General features: G+C 45.5%; 2 non-coding genes across 2 annotated transcripts; both read left to right on the top strand.

Annotated features, from left to right (window-relative positions):
* Positions 1–514: 514 nt before the first annotated feature.
* TRNAC-GCA lies at positions 515–586 on the top strand. The gene has a single exon. It is a non-coding gene; the product is annotated as a tRNA-Cys (tRNA).
* A 5,579-nt stretch (positions 587–6,165) lies between these two features.
* On the top strand, positions 6,166–6,237 carry TRNAC-GCA. Its single transcript has one exon. It is a non-coding gene; the product is annotated as a tRNA-Cys (tRNA).
* Positions 6,238–13,588: the final 7,351 nt, after the last annotated feature.

Raw genomic sequence — 13,588 nt, 5'->3', positions numbered from 1 at the left:
AAAGAGCTGACTCACTGGAAAAGACCTTGATGCTGAGAAAGATTGAGGGAAAGAGGAGAAGGGGATGACAGAGGATGAGATAGTTGGATGGCATCACTGACTCACTAGACATGAGTTTGAGCAAACTCGGGGAGATGGTGAAGGACAGGGAAGCCTGGTGTGCTGCAATCCGTGTGGTCACAAAGAGTCGGACACAGCTTAGCAACTGAACAAGAACTATAATAAAGCCATAAAAAGGTATAAACCCACAGGACAAAAAGTATATAGATGAGATAATTAGTTTCACCTGGAAGAAAAAACCAAAACAGCTAACATAGTCTGTAGAGAAATCATCCAAGAAGTAAGCACTTCTGTGGGAGGCGCAGGGGAGGTTGGAGACCAGAGGGCGTTACTGAGGGATGCAGTTCTACAGGTTCCCACTGGCTCTTGGAGAATGGATGGTAATTGCCGTCTACTGCATACCTGGGTGTTATGACATTGTGAATTGGTGCTAGTTCAGAACCTAGAACAGCCTGGGGGTATAGCTCAGGGGTAGAGCATTTGACTGCAGATCAAGAGGTCCCCGGTTCAAATCCGGGTGCCCCCTGCTGATTTTCTTTCCATCTGGAGACCACACACGTGGTCACTGTAGATTAGATCTCAGTACCACCAACCTTCACCTCCACCCCAACCCCACTTGTTGGGAGGCTTTTTAAATTAGGCTACTTTCTTCTAGGGGGGCTTAGCAAACAGAACATGGAAGGAGTAAGGAGAGGAGAAGAAAGATAGAAAAGGTCATCTTCTGACTCAGGAAATGGTTGGAAGTTTTCCTCATCCAGCGTTAGAGGCTTTGTCTTGACACTAAGAGCTGTGTGTGTTTGGTCAGCTCTTCCAATTGCTGTTTATATTACTATTTCTCTTTTCAAGTGAGTTAGGAAGGTCCAAGGAGCCAACTGAATTAACAGCTCTGCCCCACAGACTCTGGGGACAAATCTGAATACTTTTATTTGAAAAACAACACATTCTCTGCTCTTCCTACCCAACCAGCACTATCTACCCGATCAGACACATTTGGGGAGAGATGATACTGGATGATTCTCAAGCACGTTTTGCCTGAACATGGGCTTCCCAGGTGGTGCAAGTGATAAAAGAACCTGCCTGTGAAAGGTTGTTGTTGAATCACGCGAATACACCAGGATTCTTGGCCCCCGGAGGAGAAGAATTCAATCCGGGGCCAGAGATGAGGCTTGATCGCTCAGAGCTTTTGTGTAATAAAGTTTTATTAAAGTATAAAGGAGATAGAGAAAGCTTCTGACATAGGCATAAGAAGGGGGCAGAAAGAGTACCCCCCTGCTAGTCTTCAACTGGATGTTATAGTCACTAGCAGTCTGTTAATAAAAGAAAGGAATGTGTTAAAATTCAGAATGGCACCAAATGGTTTATCCTGGGCCATAAAATGATTAACTTGAATCTTAAAGAAGGGCAGACCACCATACAAATAGTTTCATTTACATAGATTAGGGGAACAATATCTGAGTATAACATACTGGTTTGTCAAGTAGGTTCTGGGCCGAGAGGCGGAACGACTTGGAGACAGAGTTTGGGGTAAAGGTGTAGTACATTAGCATGGCTTAAGACAAACATTTTCATAAGAAAAAGGCATTGGTTATCTCTAGGCTCAAGAATAGCTAACTTCAGGCGAAACCAGGTGTCATTATGGCAACACAGTATTTTAAGAGAAACCTCTCTTTAAATTTGTATAGAGAAGGAAAAAAATATTGCTAGTTTGTTTCCTCCTGCCGCTTAAGAGAGATAAAAATGTCTGACTCTTGCAGGCTATTTCTTCCATTTGGAGACCCCTCTCTCCTTGGGGACCCCTAGATTTCCTATCAACCTGCCTAGGAAATGACTCTCTCACCTGCCAATGCAGGAGACTAAGAGATGAAGGTTCAATCCCTGGGACGGAAAGATCCCCTGGAGGAGGGCATGGCAGCCCACTCCAGTATTCTTGCTTGGAGAATCCCATGGACAGAGGAGCCTGGCAGGCTACAGTCCATGGGGTCGCAAAGAGTCAGACACGACTGAAGCGACTTAGCACGCAAATATGATTATCAAAGCCAGTGCCCTCGACAGGGCCAGGAGCAAGGAGGGAGAGGGCAGACCTGGTGGGAAAGTCGTGCTTCTGCCAGGGGGCAGACCCCCAGGTTCTGGAAGCCACAACCACCTGGGTGACTCGCTGTGCTATGGGTGGAAAGGTGCTTTTTAGATAATAACGGCTCACAGATCATTTAAACACAGATCACGAGGTCTCTGATTCATAATCCAAGTAACGTTACTGCTGTCACTTTAAAAAATTAATAGACTTTATTTTTCAGAGTAGTTTTAATTTTAAAGAAAAACTGAACAGAAAGTACAGAGAGCTCCCCCCCATCCCCTCCCCTCAGCTGCCCCCTCCCAGCTGCCCCATTATTCAATTTTATATTAGTGTTGTTGTTGTTGTCCAGTCGTCCAGTCACGTCTGACTCTTTGCAATCCCGTAGACTGCAGCACGCCAGGCTTCCCTGTCCATCATCATCTCCTGGAGCTTGCTCAAACTCATGTCCATTGAGTCGGTGATACCATCCAAACATCTCATCCTCTGTCATCACCTTCTCCTCCTGCCTTCAGTCTTTCCCAGCATCAGGGTCTTTTCCAATGAGTCAGTTCTTCACATCAGGTGGCCAAAGTATTAGAGTTTCAGCTTCACCATCAGTCCTTCCAATGAATGTTCGGGACTGATTTCCTTTAGAATTGACTGGTTTGATCTCCTTGCAGTCCAGGGGACTCTCAAGAGTCTTCTCCAATACCACAGTTCAAAAGCATCAATTCTTCTGTGCTCAGCCTTCTTTATGGTTCAACTCTCACATCTATACGTGACTACTGGAAAAACAATAGCTTTGACTAGATGGACCTTTGTTGGCAAAGTAATGTCTCTTCTTCTTAATATGCTGTCTAGGTTGGTCATAGCTTTTCTTCCAAGGAGCAAGAGTCTTTTAATTTCATGACTTCAGTTACCAGCTGCAGTGATTTTGGAGCCCAGTGAAATAAAGTCTGTCACTGTTTCCATTGTTTCCCCATCTATTTGCCATGAAGTGATGGGACTGGATGCCAAGATCTTAGTTTTTTGAAAGTTGAGTTTTAAGCCAGCTTCTTCACTCTTCTCTTTCACCCTCATCAAGAGGCTCTTTAGTTCCTCTTCACTTTCTGCCATATGGGTGGTGTCATCTGTGTATCTGAGGTTATTGATATTTCTCCCAGAAATCTTGATTCCAGCTTGTATCTCATCCTGCCTGGCATTTCACATGATATACTCTGCATAGAAGTCGAATAAGCAGGGTGACAATATACAGCCTTGACTTACGCCTTTCTCAATTTGGAACCAGTCCATTGTTCCATATGTGGTTCTAACTGTTGCTTTTTGACCTGCATATAGGTTTCTCAGAAGACAGGTAAGGTGGTCTGGTATTCCCATCTCTTTAAGAATTTTCTACAGTTTGTTGTGATGCACACAATTAAATGCTTTAGCATAGTCAATGAAGCAGAGGTAGATGTTTTTCTGGAATTCTCTTGCTTTTTCTATGATCCAGCAGATGTTGGCAATTTGGTCTCTGGTTTCTCTGCCTTTTCTAAATCCAGCTTGAACCTCTGGAAGTTCTTGGTTCATTTACTATTGAAGTCTATCTTGGAGAATTTTGAGCATTACTTTGCTAATGTGTGAAAGGAGTGCGATTGTGAAGTAGTTTGAACATTCTTTGGCATTGCCTTTGTTGGGATTGGAATGAAAAGTCCTGTGAGACTTTGGAATGAAAAGTCCTGCTGAGTTTTCCAAATTTGCTGGCATATTGAGTGCAGCACTTTCACAGCATCATCTTTTAGGATTTGAAATAGCTCAGCTGGAATTACATCACATACTCTAGCTTTGTTTCTAATGATGCTTTCTAAGGCCCACTTGACTTCCCACTCCAGGATGGCTGGCTCTAGATGAGTGATCACACTATTGTGGTTATCTGGGTCATGAAGATCTTTTTTGTATAGCTCTTCCATATTCCTGCCACCTCTTCTTAATATCTTCTGCTTCTGTTAAGTCCATTCCATTTCTGTCCTTTATTGTGCCCATCTTTGCATGAAATGTTCCCTTGGTATCTCTAATTTTCTTGAAGAAATATCTAGTCTTTCCCATTCTACTGTTTTCCTCTATTTCTTTGCACTGATCACTTAAGAAGGCTTTCTTATCTCTCCTTGCTATTCTTTGGAACTCTGCAGTGGATGGATATATCTTTCCTTTTCTCCTTTGCCTTTCACTTCTCTTCTTTTCTCAGATATTTGTAAGGCTTCCTCAAACAACCATTTTGCCTTTTTGCATTTCTTTTCCTTGGGGATGGTTTTGATCACAGTCTCCTGTACCATGTTATGAACCTCCATCCATAGTTTTTCAGGCACTCTTTCTATCAGATCTAATTCCTTCAATCTGTCACTTCCATTTTATAATGGTAAGGGATTTGATTTAGTGTGACCTTTATTAAAAATAACAAATGAATGTTGATGCATTAATATTAACCAATGTCCATGGTTAACATTAAGGTTCATGCTTGGTATCATATGGTTTTGTGGGTTTTGACAAATGCATAATGTCATGTACCCACAATTACAATATCCTTCAGAATAGTTTCACTGCCCTAAAAATTCCCCTGCTATACCTATTCATCCCACTCTCCCACCCTAAATCCCAGGCAACCACTGATCTGTTTGCTGTCTTTACAGTTTTGCCTTTTCCAGAATGTCATCTAGTCGGAAATGTACACTATATGGCCTTTTCAAACTGGCCTCTTTCACTTAGCAATATGAATGTAATGTTCCTCCATGCCTTTTTGTGGCTTGATAGCTAGTTATTTTTCATCACTGAATAATATTCCTCTGTTTGGACCTGATACGGGGTGTCTGGAAGTCTGCAAGGGGACAGGCACACACAGGACCCAGGATCTCCCACCGCGGGCCAGAAGGAAAGAGCTCTGACCACATAGCAGCGCCCCTTGGTCCCAGCCTATAGGCCCCCAGATAACCGCCTTTACGTATCTGGTCATGAAATTGAAAGACGCTTGCTTCTTGAAAGAAAAGCTATGACCAACCTAGACAGCATATTTAAAAAGCAGAGACATTAATTTGCCAGCAAAGGTCCATCTAGTCAAAGCTATGGTTTTTCCAGTAGTCATGTATGGATGTGACAGTTGGACCATAAAGAAGGCTGAGCACCGAAGAATTGATGCTTTTGAACTGTGGTGTTGGAGAAGATGCTTAAGAGTCCCTTGGATTGTAAGGAGATCCAACCAGTCAATCTTAAAGGAAATAAAGTCCTGAACATTCATTGGAAGGACTGATGCTGAAGCTGAGACTCTGATACTTTGGCTACCTGGTGTGAAGAACTGACTCATTGGAAAAGACCCTGATGCTGGGAAAGATTGAAGGCATGAGGAGAAGGGGACGACAGAAGATGAGATGGTTGGATGGCATCACTGACTCAATGGACGAGTTTGAGCAACCTCTGGGAGATGGTGATGGACAGGGAAGCCTGGAGTGCTGCAGTCCATGGGGTCACAAATAGTCGGACACGACTGAGCAACTGAACTGAACGCCTGGTCTTAGGTTCCCCGATTGTGCTCCCCAAAGGATCTTGGCGCCACCTCTCCTCGAGTCTCCCCTGGGTTCAGCCCCTAGGACACCGCTTCAGGCGGGCACCAGGCCGGGAGAGCTGAGTGTGCCTTGGAGGGTCAGGGAAGGAAGGAGGCTGAGGCAAGGAGGCTGGCGCAGAGCGGGGGGCGGGGTCAGAGGAGCTGGGGGAGGAGGAAAGGGAGGAAGAACGCTGAGGGGGCGGGGTCTCAACCCTAAAAGCCCTAGTTCTCAAACATGGTGCCTCCCTCCCCGCTGCCGGCAGTGTGGTGGCAACTAGAATGGAAAGGTACCTCTTGGACAAGGGCGGGGCCTCGGGGGCTGCAAAGGTGAACCCTGGCCCGAGAATGGACTCCAGTCAGTTTGTGGTGGCTTCGCCAGTTTCAGAGGCGGTGAAGAATGAATAGAATTTACAGTAGCTATGGAATGCTTGGGTGTGGTAACACACTTGAAGTAGGGTATTGAGAAACCATTGTGGAAGAAGGGGGTGTAGCTCAGGGGTAGAGCATTTGACTGCAGATCAAGAGGTCCCCGGTTCAAATCCGGGTGCCCCCTGGCAGCTTCTTTTATTGCCAAATGGCTTCCCTGACAACAGATTTGTCATAACTCCGCCACCGCTCTTCCCCAGAACTTGTTGTCTTTCCAAGTGCCTTCTCTCCTGTGTCAGAGAGAAGTGAGGTAGACTGACCTATTGGCTGTAATTCACCTCTATCGTCGTTTCTACCCCTGTTGTTTTGTGACCTGTCTTTGCTGCAGAAGCCGGTGTCCTCTGCGTCCCTTTGCGCTGGGCTCTGCTGCAGTTATCAGTCTAGGCCAATCAGGAGACAGAAACTGCACAGTAATTTAAACAGGGACGTTTAAAATAAAGAATGATTGTGCTAAAGAACGATTGTGCTATGAAGAGGGAATAACTATAAAGGTGCAAAAGTGAAAGAAAGTGAAAGTGAAGTTGCTCAGTTGTGTCCGACCATGGGATTTTCCAGGCAAGTGTCCTGGAGTGGAATGCCATTTCCTTCTCCAGGGGATCTTCCTGACCCAGAGATCAAACCTGGGTCTCCCACATTGAGGGCAGACACTTTACCGTCTGAGCCACCAGGGAAGCCCCATAAAGGTACAAAGAAAACCCTAAAGATATCCCTGGGGTGAAGGGCCCAGTCAAGGGCGAATTTGGAAGGGGAACCCTTCACCAAAGATAGGAATCAAACCTCATCGAGGAAGGTGGGGTTATAGCCCGCTAACCACGTTGCCCCAGCCAGACCAGCTCATGGTTTCCAGGCAAGCAGGAAGCAGCCTTGGGGGACACAGGTAAGCCATGTGGAGGTGTGAGGCCTGAACTGTGCAGTGTCCACACTGGGAGGATGTGAAATCAGACTTCTGGGCAGAGGCAAGTCGAGGCTGGCAGGCAGGTGCATGGTGGGGGGTGGGGGTGGCGGCTGGCAGGTACAGGAGTGGTCATCCGCTCAGCTGGGGCTGCAAGGTCACCAACTGATTCGTCCTCTGGGTGTGTACCTGGGGCAGAGCATCATCAAGTGTCCTTACACACCTACACCACTGCCCAACTTGCAACAGGAGGGCCAGGGGCAAACACCTGCAGCAGGAACTAGGCAGAGGACTGCTTTCTCCTGCAGTGTCCCTCCTGCACCTTCTACTGACAACTGTTAATATTGTGCTCACTTAAAGGAGAAACAAAGAACCCAGTCCATTATCCCACCGCAGGTATGGAAGGGTGAATTTGGAGCTGAGAGTCTTGATAACTGGCACACCATGTGACTTGTTTTGGCCAATAGGATGTGGGTAGATATGATACAAGCAGCGCCCCGAGATCTACTTGCAAGGTTGGGTTTGCCCTCTGGCACTTCCGCCCTTACCCTGAGCCGGGCTTACCCTGTAAGCTTCTCTCCTTCAGCCAGGCCCCTGAATGAGCACACAAGACCCAACCCTGACCCCAGCTCACTGAGAGGCACCAAGGCCAGCTGGCCCAGAGCTTGAAGCCCACTCACCCAGCCCAGCCCAGCCTAGACCAGCTGATTCCTGCAAACCCATGGAGGCGACAGTAAATGCTTATTGTTGTGTGTTACTGGTTGGAGGCGACTTGTTATGCAGCATTTTTGTGAATAAGACCGGCCAGTACTGAAATCCGTGTCTCGGAGGAGGCTGTGGCTGTACCCAAAGGTAGAAGGGCACGTGGTAGTTTCTTCTGCATACTCATATCTGCTTCCTGTCTTGTCCAGCGTGTGAAAGTAAATGTTTATTGCAGTAAGTCTACTGCAAGTGGTCCACTACTGTGAATCTGCAGTGTCCTGTCACTGGATTCGGGCTGTGTGAGGGGTGGATAACTTGTCATAGGTTTCCAGGTGCCTCACCTGGACCTAATGTAGATCCTGAACTTTGTCTGATTGAATGAGGCTTTGAGGACTTGGGATGAAGCTGAGTATATTTTGCATGTGGTAGAGCTGCAAGTAATTATGACAGAGCAGGCACACCATGGTAGATTAAACTTTTCCCCCACCTTGTTCACTTTTTCTGTCTTGTGCCCTTTGCCACAAAGCTTTTCAGATCCTCTCATTACAAGGAGGTATGTTTCCCTGCACTTGCTTTAGGGCTTGGTCCTGTGACTTGTTTTGACTGATGGGATGTTAGCACATGTGATACAAGCAGAGGCTTGTGATCTGCTTGCGTCATCGGACTTTTTGCATTTTTGCCATTTCCAAGAGAAAGCTTCCCCTGCAAGCTGCTACTCCTCCAACTGGGACTCTGAAATGAACAGACAGGGAGCAAACCCGAGCCCAGTTCACAGAAACCGAGCACAGATGGACCCACAGCTTCAAGCGGGGCCATCAGGTAAAGTCCAGCTGAGATCCATCATTGTTTGGCATCTGTTCTGCTGCCCTATGAACATGAAAATAAATGCTTATTGTTGCATGAATCAGAATCCTGGGATTATTTGCTTTGAAGCATTACCATGGGCATCGCTGACTGATACAACTATGGTTCTTACAGTCTTCTCTCCCCTACTACAGTGCTCACCAGGTTCTGAGTGAGGGGAGAGGATGAGACTTCAGTTTTTGAAGAAATTTGGTTTGTGGCTAGAGGGTGGAAAAGTGTTGATTAGACACATGTGGGGTGTCTGGGGAATGGAAACAAGATGAACTCATAGACAGAAGTCAGTCTCAGTTTGGGGTGAGTCCGCCAATGTCCACAGTCTGATTGGGAATGAACAAAGTTTATAGCACACTATGGAACTGGTTGGTGTGGCAACACAGGTGAAATAAGCTAAGGAGGACCTTTATTTAGGTAAGGGGGTATAGTTCAGGGGTAGAACTGCAGATCAAGAGGTCCCTGGTTCAAATCTGGGTGCCCCCTGCTGGTAGCTTGCTTTATTAGCAGATACAGATAAATGACCCTATTTAGCATTTTCCACCACCGTCACCATCGTCACCACTCTTCCATGGTCCTTGTCAGCTTTCTCCTTGTGTTCTCTGACACAGATCATGGTGTACATGTGTACATGTGTTCAGTCATGTCCCACTGTTTGCGATCCCATGGACTGTAGCCCACCAGGCCCCTCATAGTTCTGTCTTTGATGATCTGTGTGTGTTTCACTTCTTAATGAGTTCCTCTTCTTTAAAATTTACATTATGGAGGACACAGTGAATCACAGGGTACCCTGCTTGACTGCACCGGAATTACTTAGGGACATTATTAAAAATACAGATTAGTCGGAGGATGGGGCAATGTAGGGTAGGGGATTAAGCGGTACAAACTATTCGGTTATAAAATAAGCTACAAAGAGATATTGTACAACACAGGGAATATAACAAATATTTTATAATAACTGTAAATGGAGTATGACTTTAAAAATTGTGAATCACTACCTTGTACACCTGTAACATATCGTATTGTACAACTCTACTTCAATAGAAAATAAAATTAAAAAATTTTTAAATACAGATTAGCCCCAGAAATCCTGACTTAGTAGAACTAATGAGGGGCATGTGAGCTTTGTTTTGAGGAAGGACATACTCCCCTGCTAACCTTGACCCCAAAATCCAGTGATTCTAAGTGGCTAGAAAACTATTTTGGAACTTGAGTATGCATGCTAAGTCATTCAGTCGTGTCCAACTCTTTGTGACACTATGTGTAGCCCACTAGACTCCTCTGTCCCTGGGATTCTCCAGGCAAGAATACTGGAGGGGGTTCATGCCCTCCTCCAGGGGCTCTTCCTGACCCAGGAATTGAACCCAGGTCTCCTGCGGCTCCTGCATTGCAGTTGGATTTCTGCTGAGCCACCGGGGATTCCCTTTGGAACTTATACCCCTGTATAATGCTAAAGAACCTCTGGTGGCAAACCTCAAGGGTCCAGCCCAGGGGTGCCTTCAGCCCAGGACTGAGGGAAGACAGGGTGCAGGGCTGTAGGCATAGACCATGGCCAGGTGTGCAGAGGTGGGAGAATGTGGGACCCGGAGGAGGGCACAGGCATGGTAGAGTGGTGACAGGTTATAGCGGCACAGTATTGCCAGCTGGGGTGACTGCCCATAAGTAGTAAGTCAGCTCCCTTCGTTAAAGTGCAGAATTGAAACAGGCTTATAGACGCCACTGGTTGTGTCTGAGTAAAACATCTGATTGATGATTCAGAGAATCCTTGTTTATAGGCAGATGTGTTGCTTCCTTTTCCATTTTACCCCAGCCTTTCAACCCTTTTCCATGTTTTGAGGGTTCCCTATTGTGTGAGCATGAGCCCTGGTGGAAGAAATGGCTCTTCTGGCAGCTGCAGAAGCCAAAATCAAAGGCTATTTCCTCCCTCCGTCCTCCTGGCATCTCCGACTCACATGATATCCATAGACTGAGTGGCACACACCCCAGGGTTGGCAGGGCCCAAGCACCATCCAGGAGCGCCCTAACCAGCGTGACTTGCCCAGCAAGCTGGCTAGGTTCCTTCCCTTGGACCATCCCTGGTTCATGAACCCGTGTCTCCAACCTTCCTTCAGTGCCATGAACTCTCCAACATCAGACAATGCTTGTCTTACCAGTTTCGCTTTCTGTAACGCTGTTCCTAGGGTAATGCAACAATTGGAGTGGGTTGCAGACAAAAGACTTTAAAGAAAAATAGGGCAGATGTAGGACTGGTTTTCTGTCCTAATTGGGATTAAAGAAAGTGGAAATCCTTTGATTCTTCAGGGCCAAGAAACCAGGAGCCCAGGGCTTCAGTGGCAAAGTAGCTGATCACACAGATGCAACTAACCTTCTGGATTCAAGGCTGGTTATTCATCTGGAAGGCACTTAATGACTATTTATATCTGGCATCCATTCTGATTGGTCAGTGTCTGTGGTTGCCATTGAAGGTTTTGAGTATCACCTCTTCTTGAACAAAACTTTTAAAGACCAGCTGTTGTTCTGAGAACGGTATGAAGGGCCAAGTCCGAAGGCTTTGGGAAGCTCGAAGACACATGATGGAAAGCTCAAATGTCTGCATTCTCTTCTCTGACTCAGGTGGAGATGGTCAGTCTTCCCAATGACTGCACTGAAAAACTCAGCTCGTGCTGCTGAATGACGGGGACTGCTGGTAAATGAAGGCAGAGCTGCCAAATTACAATCCTAGTTGGGTTCGTTGTTTTCCCCGTTTCTGGTACCAATTGCCACTTCAGTGACGGCCACTCCTGCAAAGTTTCAGAGACTCTCAGGACAACTCCTCACACTCGAAACACAAATTGCTGCATCTTGCCCTCACCTTAGCTTCTGTTGGGAGTGTTTTCTGTCCCTCAGGTAATGGTACCAAGGATGTTAAAATACTTTGACACCAACGTGGTCTCCCTAAGTAGTTGAGTAGAGCCAGTGGTTACAAGTGGCCAAGTTCTACATCTATGTACATATGTTTTTATATTCGTGGTAATCCCAAAGCCTTTTTAAAAAAATGTTTAACTCATACATACAAATCCACACACGCGCGCACGTGCACACACACACACAACTTTGACATCTCCCATTTGAATGTCTGTGGTGGCTTTCTTATTGGATGAGAAACAGACTTTCTGTTTCTCATCCAATAACATCTAATAATAAATTGAACTTTGTAATAAGAGAAGGGCTTCCCAGGTGACTCCGTGGTAAAGAATCTGCCTGCAATGTAAGAGACGTGGGTTCAATCCCTGGGTCGGAAAGATCCCCTGAAGTAGGAAATGACAACCCACTCCAGTATTCTTGCCTGGGAAATCCCATGGACAGAGAGTCAGACACAATTTAGCAACTAAACCACAACAGTAAGAGAAAGAGCCTTGGTATTGAGTTAAAACGGATATTTGGCAGAAGCAAAAAGTACAGACTAGGAAAGCACTGGTCTCCCAATTTCTCTATCCTCTCAGATGTCCAGTTGCAACAACTATTCCTATACTGCAAACACAGCGACTGCTTCACATTTCTTGATGCAAATATCTCAATAATAACTAACGTTGTAGATAGGGGGGAGTACTCTGACTTCTCAACCTCCATTTCCACGTCCTAATAGCATTCCAGTTTCCACTTGGATCGAGTCTGGTAAGACCGGAATCGCAGACCTTCTATAACTAAGAAGTGGGCATGCCTTGATACTAACTAGGTCATGCAAATGATCCCTCCTTGCAAGGAATCTGAGCCTTGGGCAAGAGACAAAGCACCCAGATTGGCTGGTTCTGGATTCTGCAAATGCATTTCCCTGACTACTCCAGCCTCACGGTGAGATTGCTACTCAGTCTTCGAAGCTGACTTCAGAATCTTAGAGTTTGACTTGGTCCTGCCTTTCACATTGTCGTAGCAATTTTGTGATGTGTTTCCAATAAATTACCCTCTTAAATTAGGAAAAGAAGTTTGCTGAAAGATGGATACAGCTGTCTTCACGCTCTTCTTACTTTCTGGCAACTGGAAGATCCAAGCGGTGATGTGCTTGGACCAGCAGTGGGCGAGAGTCAGAAGCTTTGTAAGAAAAACCTATCTGGTTCTGCAGAAATGCAAAAACTCTTTCAAATAATAAACCACTGGAGTCACCAAAATGAGGTCAGAGATCCTGAATCAGGTGTCACTGCGTGATGAGACAGCAGCCTGGATGCTGCGTCTTCCGTGTAACACGATCAGGAAGAAAGGTGGAATCTGGGCAGCCAGGACCTGTCTCCGCTGACCCATTTCAATCCTTATTCAAATCAGTTTCTTTTCAGATAAAAGCATTTCTTAAGTGACACTGATAATTGAAACCATTGCATTTTTAAAAAGCAAGACTGAATTGTCTGGAAAAAAGCAAATAAGTCCTTTCAGAGATAATACATATTTATAATTTCTTATAACAATTAGCTCTTCTTCCTGTTTTATGATGATTTTTAACAATAGAAGTCTGGATTACTTTTTCATGCCAATAAAAAAAAACCTTTCAGGACACCTTTCATAGTAGCTGCATGGTATTCTATATGGCTGCTGCTACCATTTATTTAGCCAGCCCTTCTTTGTTGGATATCTGTGCAGTCTCTAATTCCACTCCTATAGACAGCTCTGCGAAGCATCCTGTTGAAGATGTGTCTCTGTTTTTCATCTTACTTTGCTTTATCATAAATTCCTACACATGGAATGTATGCGTATCCATGTTTAAGCCGTTATATTGTGAAATTTTTCTCCAGAAAAGACATATAGACACTGTCAACATCAGAGTCTGAAAGTACCAGCAAATAGATTTTCATTGTGAAATAACATATGTACTATTTAATACAGTATTTAATCAATACTTATAGATACCCATGTATCCACTGCTGGGGAAAAAATAAAACATTGCTAGCCACCCCCCTCCCAGGTGACTCAGCAGCAAGGAATCTGCCTAAAATGCAGGAGACACCGGATGTGAGTTCAATCCCTGGGTCGGGAAGATCCCCTGCAGGAGGAATCCAATCCC

Source organism: Bubalus bubalis, chromosome 8 (genome assembly GCF_019923935.1).
Source record: "Bubalus bubalis isolate 160015118507 breed Murrah chromosome 8, NDDB_SH_1, whole genome shotgun sequence".
NCBI lineage: Eukaryota > Metazoa > Chordata > Mammalia > Artiodactyla > Bovidae > Bubalus > Bubalus bubalis.
The sequence above is the reverse complement of the archived record's forward strand: the minus strand, read 5'-3'. Positions and strand labels throughout refer to the sequence as shown.